The 13,067-nt window shown below is 37.2% G+C and overlaps 1 protein-coding gene across 1 annotated transcript in view; it reads left to right on the top strand.

Moving 5' to 3' along the window:
• FAF1 (Fas (TNFRSF6) associated factor 1) overlaps window positions 1–13,067 on the top strand; it is a 665,112-nt gene that overhangs the window by 314,050 nt on the left and 337,995 nt on the right. The window lies entirely within an intron of this gene.

Genomic DNA, 13,067 nt, shown 5'->3' with positions numbered 1-13,067 from the left:
AATTGGAACGAATACCATAAGTTTTTCTTTTCTGAAATTAAGTCATAGTGTGAAAAGGGAATTTGTTTAATTTCCAAATGTTCCTATGATTGATGATTGATTCTTAGAATGTAAGACTTTTGCCTGGAGCAGTATGTGTTATGTAGGAAATCTCACGATTTTTGAAGTTAGAAAGAATATGATTCAAATCTAACTCTCCCACTTGAATGACTTTGGACTTAAACACTTTCTCTACTCACAGAGTTGATGTAAGAAACAGATGAAATAAAAAGGCAAAGTGCCTAGGCCAGTGTTCTGGTATTCAGTAAATGACACTGATGGGTGTGGTGCTGTAGGATAAGCACTGGACTGCTAACCACAAAGTCAGTAGTTTAAATGTACCAGCCACTCCTTGGAAACCTTATACAGGGTCACTATGAGTTGCGACCTACTTACTAGATGGTATCTTAACAGTTGCAGCAATAGCCTCTCCTCTGTGTCCTACTTGATGTCTTCACCGTTTTTGCTGGTGGTGGTGGTGTTAAGTGCCTCCACGTCGTTTCTGATTCTTAGTGACCCTGCATAGGTTTTCTGAGGAGTGGTTGATGAGTTTGAGCCACTGGTCTTGCAGTTCAAACTGACCTTGTGGCCCAGTGCTTGACAACTACAGTGCCACACCAGGACTCCTTATCATTGTAACAGTCACAAAAAAAAAAAACAAAAAAAAACACAACAAAAACAAACAAACAAAAATACAACCCCACAACCCATTTCTGTCCAGCTGATTCAACTCTTAGTGACACTGTAAGACAGAGTAGAACTGCCCATTGGCTTTCCAAAGTAAAAATCTTTAAGGAAGCAGGCTTCCAAGTATTTCTCTTGTGAAGCAGCTGGTAGCTTTGAACCGGCAGAATTTGCACTTAACCACTGTACCACCAGGGCTCATTTTATAATGGTCACTTACTGCAAATAGTTTCTTCTGGGTGTGTTCCTCCTAGCGCTGTAACTTTGAAGTAAAAAATACTGTGTTTATATATATATATTTTTTTATCTCTTCTGCAAATGTTAGTAACTACAAAATTGTTTTTTTCTGACCACCAGTTTTGGCCTCAGAATATTTTAAATTTGAATTGGTTGGTACTCAAAAGTTTGAAGATTTTCCATTAAAAACAGGATTCCTGGCTTCACCCAAAGAATCATAAAATTCTGGCAACATTGGGCCCCAGATTGCAATGAGCTCTTCTGAAGTAGCCATTCCTTCCTTGGATGGGACATGCTTTCCAGTTTACCACAGTTGTTAACACTCACTGATGCTTTTTCAGGACTAAAGTTGAATTCCATTTGCCTATTACAGTTCACTCATTTATGTTACCTGTGGCAACAACAACTTGGCATTGTAGAGTAAGCACTGGACTACTAAACACAGGGTACCAGGTTCAAACCCACTTGCTGCTCTTGCAAACCTATACAGGGTCACTATTAGTCAGAGAGGAAACTCAACAACAATTTACCTGCTATCGGCATTTGCATTTGAAACTGCTGCTCTAGTGACTGTCAGTCAGAGGCAGTGCTCAACAGGTTTGTTAAATGGAAGAAAACAGAAAGTAAAAGAGCTGTTTTATCAGCTGTGGAAAGCATTTGATTGTGTGGATCATAACAAAATATAGGTAACATTGAAAAGAATGGGAATTCCACAATACTTAATTATGCCCATGAAGAACCTGTACATGTATCAAGAGACAGTCATTCAAATAGTATAATGATACTCTGTATGGTTTAAATTGGAAAGTGTGTATGGTTGGGTTGTTTACTTTCACCTTACTAATTCAAACTGTATCTTTAACAAATAATCCAAGAAGACAGAATGTAGTTAGAACACAACATTGAGACTGGAGAAGGACTCAATAACAGCTTGTGATGTACATATCACAATTGCTTGCTGAGAATGAAGCACTTACTGCTGACAGTCTTCAACATCGGCCTTCAACATCAAGATAAATGGGGAAGAAATTGGAACTGGCAACAATTTCATTCTACTTTTATCACAATCAGTATCATGGAAGCAGCAGTGAGGAAATCAAATGATGTATATCACATTCCATAGGGCAACTGTTCAGCAAATGACCGATTTAAAGTTTCAAAAAGCAAAGATGTCACTTTGATGACTAAGGTGCATCTGACCCAATCACAGGTTTTTTCAGTTACTTCATATTAAGGGGCGTCATAAAGTTCATGGGAAATTTTCATTATATTTTTATTCTATTTTTCCATGAACTTGTTGAAGTCCACTCATGTTGTTGTTGTCAGGTGCCATCGAGTCGGAACAGACTCATAGCGACCCCATGCACAGCAGAACGAAACAATGCTCGATCCTGGGCCAACCTCATCACCGCTGCCACCCCCGAGTCCATCAATGATGCCACCTGGCCGATCCATCTCGTTGGAGGTCTTCCTCTTTTTCTCTGACCCTCCACCCTACCCAGCATGACATCCTTCTCCAACGATTGTTTCCTCCGGACTACATGTCCAAAGTAGGAGAGACGAAGCTTAGCCATCCTGGCCTCCAAGGAGCACTCTGGCTGCACTTCTTCCAAAACAGATCTATTGGGTCTTTTGGCAGTCCATGGCACCCTCAGTATTCTCCTCCAACACCACACCTCAAAGGCATCAATTCTTCTACGATCCTCTTTATTCACTGTCCAGCTTTCGCACCCATATGAGGCTATTGAAAACACAATGGCCTGGGTCAGGCGCACCCTAGTCCTCAAGCTGACATCTCTGCTCTTCAATACTTTAAAAAGTTCCTGTGCAGCAGATTTGCCCAGTGCAATACGTCGTCTGATCTCTTGACTGCTACTTCCGCGAGTGTTGATAGTTGATCCAAGAAGAATGAAGTCCTTGACAACTTCAATCTTTTCTCCATTGATAAGAATGTTGTTTATTGGTCCAGTGGTGAGGATTTTTGTTTTCTTGACATTGAGATGCAATCCATATCGAAGGCTGTGCTCTTTGATCTTCATAAGTAAATGTTTCAAGTCCTCTTCACTTTCAGCAATCAAGGTTGTATCATCTGCATATCGCAGGTTGTTAATGAGTCTTCCTCCAATCCTGATGCCACGTTTTTCTTCATAGAACCCAGCTTCTCGTATTATTTGCTCAGCATACAGGTTGAATAAGTATGGTGAAAGAATACAACCCTGTCTCACACCTTTCCCAATTTTAAAACTTTCAGTGTTCCCATGTTCTGTTCGAACAACTGCTTCTTGGTCTAGGTACAGATTTCTTAGAAGTACAATTAAGTGTTCTGGAATACTCATACTTCTCAATGTTGTCCATAGCTTGTCATGATCCACACAATCGAAAGCCTTTGCGTAGTCAATAAAGCACAGGTAAACATCCTTCTGATATTCTCTGCTTTCAGCCAAGATCCATCGGACATCAGCAATGATATCTCTCGTTCCACGGCCTCTTCTGAATCCAGCTTGAACCTCTGGAAGTTCTCTGTCAATGTATGATTGTAGCCGTTTCTGTATTACCTTGAGCAAAACTTTGCTTGCTTGAGATATCAAAGAGATTGCCCGATGATTTCCGCATTCCGTTGGGTCACCTCTCTTTGGAATGGGCACAAACATTGATCTCTTCCAATCAGTCGGCCAGACAGTTGTCTTCCAAATTTCCTGGCAGAGATGAGTGAGTGCCTCCTGTGCTGCCTCACTTTCCTGAAAGATTTCAATTTTTATTCCATCAATTCCTGGTGCCTTGTTCTTTGCCACTTCTTTCAATGCACTTTGGACTTCCTCTCTGAGTATCATTGGCGAAGTCCACTCATAGATACATAAAAATTGAACAATGAATAAGGAAGACAGAAGAATTAATGCATTTGAATTATGATTTTGGCAAAGAATAGGAAATATACTGTGGCTTGCCAGAAGGAATGAACAAATCAGGGTCAGAAGAAATGTAAACACAGTACCCCTTACAAACAGGTAAGCTAGACTTCATCCTGCTTATTCTGGAGATGTTATCAAAAAGCAACAATTGCTGGAAAGGACATCATATTTGGAAAAGTGTAGAGAGTTAGCAAAAACGAGGAAATTTTCAGGGAGAGATGGATTGACATAGTAGCCACAACAATGAATCCAAACATACCAAAGAACTGTATAGCACAGAACTGTTACACATAATGTCTCATGAGTTGGAGGCAACTCAAGAGCCATGAACAGGAACATGCAGGTCAAAGTTATGCTTTTAACTCATATTTGACTGCCTTGAATATTCAGTGATAATAGTATGCTTATTGCTTATTTCTTGTTCTCAAGTAAGGTAGCATTTATGTATATCTTTTTAAGTTTAGGGATAAAATCATATAGTTTTTATTGATATTTCTTGGACAAATTTTTAAAAATATAAAACTGTAAGTGCAAAAAAATATTTAGCCACAATATTTCTATGTTTATGTTTTAAGGAAATATGAATGAGGTGATACAGTTTTATCACTGACATGTTTTTATGTTGCTAGATAATGCCTGCTTTTAAAAAATCATCTTTATATATAATCCAATAAAATAGCTACTAGTCACATGTGGTAAGTTAAAGTTCATTAAAATTAAATAAAATTGAAAACTTTTCCTCAGATACACTAGCCACATTTCCAGTGCCCAGTTGTCACATAGGGCTAGTTGCTACCCTGTTGGGGAGCACAGAAAATTCTATTAGACAGCACTGATAAGCTGTCATATACTCAAATTCTTAACCTTTATTTTGCCCCATTATACATTGTTTTTTGTTTTTAATTTGAAAATCAAGTTTAATATGTCCTAGAAATACAACTTTTCCTACCTTCCTAAAATTTCATTTCTCTAAAATGGTTGTTTTACTTAAATCAGTATTTTCTTTTTCCCTTTGTTTTTCATCTTTTAAGGTAGTCAATACCTGATCATTTCATTTTAAATGTTAAATTGTGTGATAAATACAGTTGAACTAATGCCTTTGGATATTACTCACTCTTAGACAACACAACATAAGACATTGTCTCTGTGAGACTTTTACTATATACAATAAAAAAATACTTAATAAATGGTGATTTCCCCCCCTTTATCTTATTAAGTAAATTATATGGTCCTTTTTTATGGAATCCTCCATAGTTCGAGATGTAAAACAGCAATTTCTTGGTTGTATAGCATGACATAGTTCAGAGCTGAGATTAGAGAAACCCCGTAGAGTTGCTAATACTTGAGGGCATCCCCAACTAGAAAAGTATGTGAATTTAGGCATGGGAGGAAGGAAGGATCTGCTTTAAATTTAGTGTGGGGTCACTGAATCTTAATGATAGATTAAACAAGGAGGTAGAATAATGAATAGGGGTATGCAGTGTGTAGCACTAATACCAGAAGTCCATGGTTTGTGGCGGTTTTTTAATGTTCTTTCCCATATGCTTTTGAATAGAGTAGGTTATGGCAGAGATGAGCTAAGGAATAGCTTTGTTAATGAATAAATAGGAGTAATTTAAAACAAAATTCAGGAGATTTAGGCAGTTTATTTAGACTGTCTGCTTACTTAATGAATCATGTAGTTAATTTTTCCCGCCTTATCTCTATAAGACATTAAGTGGAAGTGTCTGGTATCATCTTTCTAAAATATATCACATTTTGTAGACAGCCCTTACATTGGAATCCTGGAATTTAGATTTTAACTGCTTTAATTAGAAACCAAGTTGTATGGTACGTCTAAGCATCGACAACGGCAGTCCTTAGGGTTTAGTGTGAAGTATTAGACATAGTGTCAGTTCATATTGATAAGATCTTAGTTGAATTGCCATTTGAAACCAGTTACATACTGGTTTACTTCATTTACCGTAAATTAACATGGTATCTAATTTTGCTGTCTGTCCTTTTATTACTTTGCTCTTACTTTCCTTAAGATACCCTTCTTGCCCTTTCACTTATACCCATCCTCATATCTCCAGAGAGTAATACTGAAAGCTGTTCTTGGAAGCAGCTAGTTAGAATCAAACAAACTTGACCAAACACATTTAAATATCTTTCAGAGCTATTCTTTGGAGGAGCTTTCTTATTATTTCCTAAAAGAGAGGTTAAGTAGGTTGTCTCTGGTGCCTTAGTTAAGCAGAATGAAGGGAAATGTAACTCTCCTGACTCCCGGCCTGAAATGCAAACACTGGCCTAGTTGTTCCCAAACTTTCTCCTTGATGTGGATGACTTGAATGGTTTATTTTCACTTGATGAGCCACACCCCCAGACCACTTCAGTATTCATGGCAGACCCCAACACTAAGTCCCTTTGTTGTCTTTGTTTTTTGCATTTTTTTGTTAACAAGAAAAGATAAAATTATGAGAGACCTGATTATAGACTGAGGGTCCATTGCTAATGGTTCCCACCACTTTTCTCAGCATCTCAGAGAGAGACAAAGTCATGGATAACCAACAGAAAGCAGCAAAGCAAACAAGTATGTTTGAACACCAAGGTTGTTTGCATTTTGTGAATTTTGAAATTTGCTACAGAAGTGATGGTCTTTAAGGAAAAAAATCTTTACGAAGAAAAAAGAAATGAATTAAAATCTTTTTTTAAGTATGTATTATCATCCTGATTTAGGCATTAGCTAATGGAATGTCTTTTAGGCAGCTAGTTTAATTTCTCTGTGTCTTTGTGTCTGTGTGAACGCATGTGTATGTGTGTGTTTTACACACGTGAAATCAAAATAGAAGAAAAAAATGGAATTCCACACAGAATAAAAATTGGCACAATAGATTAATGGCATTGCTCCACATCTTGTTCCTATAAATGCAACTTCTTTTAGAACTACAGGAGTTACAAATAAAGCACAGCTAATTGTCTCTGATCAAAGTTTCACTTGGCTAATCAAAATTAAGAGAGGAGTTGGCAAGGGTGCCCAACTGTTGAGTGAGGGAAAACTAGAATAACAAGGTTATAATTGATTTACAGTACTTTGGCAAAGTTACGTAGGCCCATAGTGTGAATGTCTTCATTTTCTTTTATTGCAACTAAGACTCTTACATTAACATGGAATGAGGGTAATTCAGAATAGTTTATAAAAGGAAGAGCATTAACTAGTGTTCACATGATAAAGTTCATACAATGTTTTATTATGCTCTTTTCCTTTTCATTGGAAAAAAATGTTCTTACCATTTCTTCCCCAGCTATCTGTGACACCAGGACCTGCCCTCTTACTGTGAAGGCAGCTTTCAGTTGTTGAAACAATAACAAGTTGCTATGTGCTCTGGCAGTTGTCCTTTCTTTACACCACTTAAAGGTAAAAAGTTGACAGCCTGTAACTGTTCTTCGTTACCTGTTGCAGAAGAATAGCTGTGAAAAGACCTACTCTCATGACAGAGTTTTGCCTGTAGTTTTGGTCAGTGTTTCTCTCTCTCATTACCATTTAATGGCCACAATTCAGGAGCTCTGATAGCGTAGTGGTTAGGAATCGGGCTGGCAGTTTGGAACTACAAGCTGTTCCACGGGAGAAAGATGAGGCTTTTTACTCCCGTAAAGATTTACAGCCTCAGAAACCCTGTGCAGGGTCGCTGTGAGTCGGAACCGACTCCACAGTACTTAACAACAACAATTCAGAGTAAGTGTAAATTGTTGTTGAATGCCATAGAGTCAGTTCTGACTCGTAGTGATTCTATATAGGGTTTCTGAGGAGTGATTGGTAAGCTTGAACTGCCAACCTTGCAATTCAAACCAACTTTGCAGTTCACCTCATTAACCCACAGTGCCACACCAGAACTCCAAGTATAAATAGCATCACTGAAAATTCTTAAACATTTAATTACAAAAGTGTAAGGTGGAAGATAATTTATTATAATCTCTATGGAAGAGGGAATTCAGGCTAAGGAAAGATATGTTATAATTATGAAATAATTTAGATTAGATACTTAATTACTCTGAGTCTCAGATTCCTCATTTGTAGAATAAAGATGGTAACATATGTAAAAGATTATTGTAAAGGTGTTATTGTTGTTAAGTGCCTTCAAGTCGGTTCCAACTCATAGAGAACCTGTATTGGATTTCCGAGGAGCAGTTGGTGGGTTTGAAGTACTGATCTTGTGGTTCCCAGCCCAGTGCTGATCCTACAGAACCACACCAGAAGTCCAATATATGTTAACATAAAACCTGGTGCCCAGCTTATAGCAGAGGCTCATTAAATGCCCAGTTGCCTTTCTCTTTCCTTTGCTCAGTGGCATAGCTGAAATGAAAGCCCAGGTCATTCAGACTCCAAGTATTTTTTTTTAACTTTGAATGAAAGCACAAGCAATTTTAAAACCAGCTTTCTTATTACAGAAATAATAGAAACTTAGAAAATATGGGTAAAATGTTTGTGGAAAAATGGAGCTAAAAGATTTTACAATGAAATCCTTCCATGAGCTTTTCAAACTCACCTTGTATAGATTAAAAAAATAAAAGTATGTCATATATATATAACTTTCTAAACAATATTCTCTTAAGCATCATGTAACTTTTTAATGTTACTAAATATTTTTAAATTCACAAATCAGCAATTGTATTTCTGAAATGGTTAGTAAATAATTTCAGCTTTGTAGTCCATTTAATCTTTTAGGTTATAGCTACTCTGCCTTGCTGATGTAATACAAAAGCTGCTGTTGTTGTTGTTATTAAGTTCCATCGTGTCAGTGCCGACTCATAGCAACCCTCTACAGGGTTTCTGAGGAGCAGTTTGTGACGTTGAACCGCAGACTTTGCAGTTCAAACTGACCTTTTGCTCCAGTGCATCATCCTGTGGCGTCACACTAGTACAAAAGCAGCCCTGAAGAATATGTAAACAGATGAGAGTTGCTATGTTTCAATACAACTTTACAGAAATAAGCTGTTGGCTCATTTTGACTTGTGGGCTATTGTTTTCTGACCTTTGTTCTACATCATCATTTTATTCACTTATTTAAGTTTGCTAGTAGATATTAGATTGTGCCAAGTTTTCATGTGTGATGAGAACAAATATCCTGGTAGTTAAATATTTGGTAGTTAAATGCATGGTTGTCTCCTTAAGATTCACTAGTACATGGCTGCTGACATCTTATCAAACTCTTTACTAGAATTCAGACTTTAAAATAAAAAAATTTTTGGTAAGCATGAATATCTTTCTGTGACTAATCTTTGAAGTAATTAACTTGAATTTATAAGACAGTTTAAGATTGAAATAAAAGTCCTAAAAATGTTCTGACAATTGTTCCAGTCTTTTCTATGATTGACTTTTGACTTAACTGACATTTTTCTTCCTGGAAAGAATTATAAATTAATTCACCTACTTGATTTTTAAATGATTGGGGAAATTTAATGTGCATTTGTTGAGTTGTTATTGTTGTTGCTAGGTGCCATCAAGTTGGTACCAACTCATATCGACTCTATGTACAACAGAAAGAAACATGCCCGGTCCTGGACCAACCTCACAATTGTTGCCACACTTGAGCCCATTGAAGCTGCCACTTTGCCAATCCATCTTGCTGGAAGTCTTCCTCTTTTTCTCTGACCCTCCACTTTACCAAACATGATATCCTTCTCCAGCGACTGGTCCTTCCTGACAATAAGTCTGAAGTATAAGAGACGAAATTCAGCCATCCTGGCCTCCAAGGAGCACTCTGGCTGCACTTCTTCCAATATAGATCTGTTTGTTCTTTTGGCAGCTCATGGCACTTTCAGTATTCTCCTTCAACACCATAACTCATATGCATCAATTTTTCTACAGTCTTCCTTATTCACTGTCCAGCTTTTGCATGCATATGAGGTTATTGAAAATACCATGGCTTGGGTCAGGCACACCTTAGTCCTCAAGCTGACATCTTTGCTTTTCAACACTTTAAAAAGGTCTTGTGCAGCGGATTTGCCTAATGCAATATGTCATTTGATTTCTTGATTGCTGCTTACATGAGTGTTGGTAGTTGATTCAAGAAGAATGAAGTCCATGACAACTTCAGTCTTTTAAGAATGTTATTTATTGGTCCAGTGGTAAGGATTTTTGTTTTCTTTACATTGAGATGCAATCCATACTGAAACCTGTGCTCCTTGATCTTCATTAGTAAATATTTTAAGTCCTTTTCACTTTCAGCAAACAAGGTTGTATCATCTGCATATTGCAGGTTGTTAATGAGTCTTCCTCCAATTCTGATGCTATGTTTTTCTTCCTATAACCCAGCCTCTTGGATTATTTCCTCAGCCTACAGATTGAATAAGTATGGTGAAAGAATACAACCCTGTCACACACCTTTTTTAATTTTAAACCATTCAGTGTACATGGACCTCTTGGTCTATGTACAGATTCCTCATGAGTACCATTAAGTGTTCAGGATTACTCATACTTCGCAATGTTGTCCATAGCTTGTCATGATCCACACAATCGAAAGCCTTTACATAGTCAATAAAGCACAGGTAAACATCTTTGTGATATTCTCTGCTTTCAGCCAAGATCCATCGGACATCAATCATATCCCTCGTCCCATGTCCTTTTCTGAATCCAGCTTGAACCTGTGGAAGTTCTCTGTCAATATATGCTTGCAACCGTTTCTGTATTACCTTTAGTAAAAGTTTACTCATATGGGATATCAAGAGATTGTTCAATGATTTCCACTATCCTCTCTTTGGAATGGGCACAAATACGGATCTCGTCCAGTCAGTCAGCCAGATAGTTGTTGAGTGCTGCTCTTTAATTTACTGTGTTGTTAAGTTCTGCTGAGTAGGTTAAATCATTAAATAATTAGAAAATCATGTTCCCTCACCATTTCTATAAAGCATGGTGGTTATGTACAGTGGAGTCAGTCCCAACTCATAGCGATTCTGTACAGTCAAGGTTTCTGAGGTTGTTAATCTTTACGGGAGCAGAAAGCCTCATCTTTCTTCCACAGAACCGCTGATAGTTTCGAGCTGCCCAACCATGAGGTTAACAGCCCAACTCGTAACCACTATGTGATCAGAGCTCCTTTCCATAAATTATGTTGTTGTTGTGAAGTGCCGTCGAGTCAATTCCGGCCCATATTGATTCTGTATAGGGTTTCCAAGGAGCTTGAACCACCGACCTTGCAGTTCAAATGACTTTGCACTCTGACACATTAGCCCACCGTGCCACACCAGGACTCCGATAAAGTATAGAAAGGCTATATTGCCCTCATGGATAAGGTCTTGACTGAGTAATATGAGGTTAACCTCTCATTGTTTTTCCTTAGGGTTCTGTTTCAGCTATCCTAAAGAAAGGCAAGCAAACAAAAACAAAACTGTGTTGTCTTTCATATGGTTCAAGCATAGGAGTGTCACAGTTCATTGTATTATTCCATTGGTTGGGGACATTTCTTCAATTTAATTGATGTGTACCAATGTCATTCAAGTTTATTTAGGGACCAGTAGATCATTTACTGTGGATTTGTAGTTTTACTGGAATGTCTATGTATACATCAATAGGTAGAGAACAATCACACATAAGCCATAGAAAAAGGAATGAAGATTTTCAATTAGCATAGAGTTGACTTAACCTAAGAATGCTTATGAAGTCTTTAATGACGAAGTAACACCTTATTTAATTTTCTAGACTAAATGTGACCAATTTACCATCTAAACAAAATTATGTAGCATTACTAGAATGTCTGTAACTAATAATTATTAGTCATATTCTCAAGGGGCTGACCACCTTAGAGAACTCAAAAAACTGTATAATAAGTAAACTAGAGCTGTAAGGCTATCTGGGAGACTCTATAATTCATCTCCTAAAATGCTGCTGCTTAAACTTCATTGTGTTTCAGAATGTCTTACAAGTCTTGTTAATACACAGATTGTTGGGCCCAGAGTTCCAATACTATAGGTCATGGGCGGGGCCAGGAATTTGCTTTACTAATGGTTTTCAGATGATATTGATGCTGCTTGTCCCACTACCACACTTTGAGAATTAAATGTTTTAGAAAAATAGTTGTCCCATTTTATTCATTTGTAATTTTAACTTTTGCCACTTCACAATTTCTCTACATGCCAAATGTCAAATTTCTTTTGATGTAAATAAGAAATGAAATAAGGGTTTTTGCACAGCAAAACTAAGCTACAGCTGTTGAAATGAAAAGTTTAGTTAGAACCAAAAGATACTTTAAAGGGAATGTAGTCAATTCAAAGCCTGACTGAAAGCAACTTCAATTTTAGAATTTTCCTGAAACAACATCATCACTGTTTTCTGGAAATATGGTATTTTAAAAAAAGAAATGTCTTTAGTTATTGTTTTATGGGGAGAGAATTGCTCGGTCTTTTAAGTGGTTAATGAGAAGAAGTAATAGTTAAACACTTAGAACATTGATTTCTGATTTGAATTCTCCAGCACAGGCCAACCCTGGGGGAAGGGGAAAAAAAAAAAAAGCTTGCTAATTAACATTTGATTACTGATGCCACCTTCTCATTCCCCCTGCACCATCCGGTTTTGAGCTTTTTTGTTCAGGGAGGATTTTTAGTAGGGTTTTAACTTGCTTCTTAGTAAAACAAATCTATGTGCAACTGCAACGCATGTACAGTGTGTTAAAAAAGAAGGAAAAGAAAAAGCTTTAAATATGAAATATGTGTTCAAAGCCCAGTTTGAATCATAAGTGATTTGCTTCTTAACTATGAGCTTTTCAGAGAACCAGTGATTGCTAGGAAACTGGAACTAAGCATAGTCTAGATGCCTTATTTTGATTTAAACACACACAAACACTTCTTTGTTTGAAGCAGTATTATTTGGCAACCTATTAACTAGAGCATCATTTGATAGTGTGAAATACTTGGAGTTCAAGGGTTAGGATATTTGAATTTTAGATAAGCTCAGGTTCTGTGACCAGAGGCCTTTTTTGTTCTAAGATTGATAAAAGAATGAGAAGGTGGATGTCTGTAGTTCCTGGGTGCCTTTTGTGAATTGATATAAGGTGAAGGGACTTTATGTTATATATAAAGTCTGCTAGATAGCACCTAACAATGACAACATACAACAGATTTCTGTGTATTTTCTGAAGTGAGGCAGATCTCTCTCTATATATCTTAGCAGAGATTGTTAGTTGATCTTAATATCCATTCTCCTCTTCTCCCATACTTTTTGAT

Source organism: Chrysochloris asiatica, unplaced genomic scaffold (genome assembly GCF_000296735.1).
Source record: "Chrysochloris asiatica unplaced genomic scaffold, ChrAsi1.0 scaffold00026, whole genome shotgun sequence".
Classification (NCBI taxonomy): domain Eukaryota; kingdom Metazoa; phylum Chordata; class Mammalia; order Afrosoricida; family Chrysochloridae; genus Chrysochloris; species Chrysochloris asiatica.
This window is presented reverse-complemented; position numbering and strand designations above follow the sequence as displayed.